We start from the raw sequence: 4,579 nt of genomic DNA, 5'->3' as shown, positions 1-4,579 counted from the left end.
ACGTTGTGTGTTTGAGTTAGTACGTTGCGTGTTTGTGCTAACACGTTGTGTGTTTGTGCTAGTACATTGTGTGTTTGTAATTGTATTTTTGGCGGCGTTTGCCTTCCATAACAGACGTCGCCTGATAGGTGTAAACCCAGAGCGTTTTGCAGGCCCATCAGAAATTGTGATAGGTGAGCCTGCGCGTCTTGCAGGCTTAGGCCTATCATGTTCAATAAAGAAACCAGTGTGCCATAGTTTGATAGGTGTAAAGCCTGCGTGTCTTGCAGGCCTATCGTGTTAAATTGTATAGTGCAATTTTGGCGAGTGAGACTGGTGTTCCGTTGTTCTGTTGTAGTTGCCACAAAAATGTTAAATGACACGGTTCATGTCTGTGTGACCCAAAGTGACGATAACAGTATGGAGACTCTGAAATGGATGTCATGTTAACAAGTCACTATAAAAACCGTGAGTATATTGTGATAATGATCAGGGTTGCCAGATAGGCTTCACGGACAAACACACGCCATCTCATGGCTGTTGAATATGTGACCTACTTAAACTCAAAAGCCTGTAACTTGTATATATATACTGGGAGCATTAACCCCAACCCTAATTATAATATTATTATTAGCATGGTACTTTTAGTTGTTTTGGTACATAGCAAATTCCCTGTATATAAATTTAAACTTTCACACAATGACCGAAAAGCAGTTACTTGAGTCACTTGAACGATAAGTAATATTACCCCACACCTGTCAAGTCTATTGGAATGTCCTAAACTAAATATATCAGTGAGAGAAAATAGATATAGTCAGTCCCTACTTTAGCATGAAAGCTTAAGGTCAGTTTTATCTACTAGTGCTTATACTCAATAAATTTATACCTTTTGCATTTAAATTGAAGTTTCATCTTTTATCTGTTTATAACGAGTTCTACCAAATATAGTTAGCTAGTTTCCAGGATGGCTGTAAATACTCGATTGCTAACAATGGCCAAATTCGGCCAAACATTTTTTCGATATCGGCCAAAATTCGGCCAGATTTTCATCCGATTAGAAGACAACAGTGGGTACATATTCATTTGAAATACTACAAAAATTACACGAAAATCAGCAGTCATTCGTTTGAAATTGAAGGAATTCAAATGATATACACAGAACCATGTTAAAACTTCCACTATTTTTCTTTTAATTAATCTATCACCATAAAATACACTGCCCAGCCCAATCATAATTAGTTGCTGGCATGTAGGCCAATTCAGGGGCGAATCCAGAGATGTCCGAAAGGGGAGGAGCCGGGGCCGAAAAAGGGGAGGGGAGGGGGCGAAAGTGGATCTGATCAAGATAACACCATCTTAGAGGAAATTTTTGTTTTCTCAAGTGGGCAATAATTTAATCAAAGTACAGTATTTAATTTATATTCAAAAGAAATCCAAAAGAGATAGAACAGTCTCCACTAGGATGGAACACATACAAAGACACACGTCACAGTATATGGTACAAACTTGCATTGAACTGTCTTCATTAAGCTTAAACTAGAATAAACTTCATACAAAATGTATATTTCATCTAAAAAATTTACATTATTAAATGTAACTGTTATTTTTAAAATAAACTCTCTTACGTCAAATCGGCTAAACGGGGAACATAGATTAAGTGTTTAGTGCAAGTACAAACAAAGGTACACGATTGAATCAAATATAGAATTAAGCTAACAAAAACAACATATCCAAAACAAATCTACGTTATATTAGGCCTATATTGAAAAAAAATGTAAACTTTTAAAAAATTTGGCCAAATTCGGCCAAATATAGTTTGGCCGTGACTTTTCAAACGTTACGGCCAGGCAATTTTTTATACGGCCAGATTTGAGGAATCTGGCCGTCGAAAAGGCCAAATGGCAACCCTGATAATGATAATGTTAGTTATTAAAATAAATAAAAGTCATGGATATATGCACACTTGGGAAATGCGTTGTTAAATGTTTCAAATGTCGTTTAGGTTGTAACATATAGGCCTATGCAAAGTAACAATGTTTTATGAAAGGTTTTAAAATGTCCAAATATTAAAACAGAGATACTATTATTATGGCAAGCCCCAGCTGTCTCAAGCCTACAAAAAATATTATATTATTTATGTTTGCTATTATATTACTTAAGTTTGTAATTATATTATTTACGTTTATTATTATATTATTTAAATTTATTATATTATATATGTTTATTATTATATTATTTATGCCTATTAGTATATTATGTACGTTTATTATTATATTATTTATGTTTATTATTATATTATATATGTTTGTTATTATATTATACACGTTTATTATTATATTATGTACGTTTAGTATTATATTATGTATGTTTATTATTATATTATAACACACTTAACTGGTGCCCAACTTACTAAAGTAGAGCCCACGTTATCTATAACCAATTATTATCAATTTATTTTAGCAAATTAGTGCCAGAGTTAGCTAATATTAATTGATTACTACTGAACACACTTAACTGGTGCCCAACTTACTAAAGTAGAGCCCACATTATCTATAATCAATTATTATCAATTTATTTTAGCAAATTAGTGCCAGAATTAGCTAACATTTTAATTGATTATTACAAAACACACTTAACTGGTGCCCAACTTACTAAAGTAGTGCCCACGTTATCTATAATCAATTATTATCAATTTATTTTAGCAAATTAGTGCCAGAATTAGCCAATATTCATTGATTATTACTAAACACACTGAACTGGTGCCCAACTTATTTAAGTAGTGCCCAAGTTATCTGTAATCAGTTATTATTAATTTATTTTAGTAAATTAGTGCCAGAGTTAGCCAATATACATTGGTTACTACTAAACACACTTAACTGGTGCCCAACTTACTAAAGTAGTGCCCACGTTATCTATAATCAATTATTATCAATGTATTTTAGTAAATTAGTGCCAGAATTAGCTAACATTAATTGATTATTACAAAACATGCTTAACTGGTGCCCAACTTACTAAAGTAGTGCTCACGTTTTCTATAATCAATTATTATCAATTTATTTTAGCAAATTAGTGCCAGAATTAGCCAATATTCATTGATTATTACTAAACACACTGAACTTGTGCCCAACTTATTTAAGTAGTGCCCTAGTTATCTGTAATCAGTTATTATTAATTTATTTTAGTAAATTAGTGCCAGAGTTAGCCAATATTCATTGATTACTGCAAACACACTATATGGGTGCCCAACAACTTTACTAAAGTATATAGTGCCCAAGTTATCTATAATCAATTATTATCAATTCATTATAGTAAATTAGGGCCAGAGTAATAATTAATTGATTACTACTAAACACACTTAATTGGTGCCCAACTTACTAAAGTAGTGCCCAAATTATCTATAATCAATTATTATCAATATTAGTAAATTAGTGCCAGAGTTAGCTAATATTAATTTATTACTACTAAACACACTTATCTGGTGCCCAACTTACTAAAGTAGTGCCCAAGTTATCTATAATCAATTATTATTAATATTAGTAAATTAGTGCCAGAGTTAGCTAATATTAATTTATTACTACTAAACACACTTATCTGGTGCCCAACTTACTAAAGTAGTGCCCAAGTTATCTATAATCAATTATTATCAATTTATTTTAGCAAATAGTGACAGAATTAGCTAAAATTAATTGATTATTACAAAACACACTTAACTGGGTGCCCAAGTTACTAAAAAGCAGTGCCCAAGCTAATTATTATTAATTTATTTTAGTACATTAGTGCCAATATTCATTGATTACTGCTAAATACATTTAACTGGTGCCCAACTTACTAAAGTACCCAAGTATAATCAATTAATATTAATTTATTTTATTAAATTAGTGCCAGAATTAGCTAATATAATCAATTATTATTAATATATTTTATTAAATTAGTGCCAGAATTAGCTAATAAACTGTACAAAACTAAGGGTGACATGCCAAAACTGGATAAGACAGCCGCAGGCCTTGCAGCACCTAGCCACATAGACCTAAGCAGCCCACCAGCACCAGTCACGTAGGACCGCCCTAGGCTAGGACTACTGTAGCTAGAGTACAATAGGTAGGCTAGATGAAGAACTGACTAGGCCCTAGGGCTTTACCTCTACCTAGGCTAGCAAAAGTTCTTATATATTAATATTTTGGCCTGCCCTAAATGTTTATGAAACCGATGTTTCTGTTTTTCCAAACTTATCTTCGATCGGTCTCACTCACACACGGCATCGCCTTTGTTTTGGTGTGTGTGATGTGTAGTGTGTCTTGTATGAATATTTATATATACTGTAACAAAATGGTGCAGTCCACCCCCTATTATAAATAGATTAGGCCACTCCCCAATGCTGGGAGCCGATTGGCTATCTAAAAATAGCTGGGTTGGGATCTTAAGACCCATCGCCCAAGACATGTAGTAGTTGAGCTCTGGATCTCATGAAGTTCAGAACTGGGAAATCCCGACGTTAGTGTTAAGTAAGGTAGGACCTGTAGTAATTCTATACAATAGTTTATAGTCGAACTCAGTCATTAAGACTTGAGAGCCCAGTAAGGGACAGGCCTACTTATAGTTT

Source organism: Anneissia japonica, unplaced genomic scaffold (assembly GCF_011630105.1).
Source record: "Anneissia japonica isolate Jap-2015-1 unplaced genomic scaffold, ASM1163010v1 scaffold7360_len21116_cov108, whole genome shotgun sequence".
NCBI classification, from domain to species: Eukaryota; Metazoa; Echinodermata; class Crinoidea; order Comatulida; family Comatulidae; genus Anneissia; species Anneissia japonica.
The sequence above is the reverse complement of the archived record's forward strand: the minus strand, read 5'-3'. Positions refer to the sequence as shown.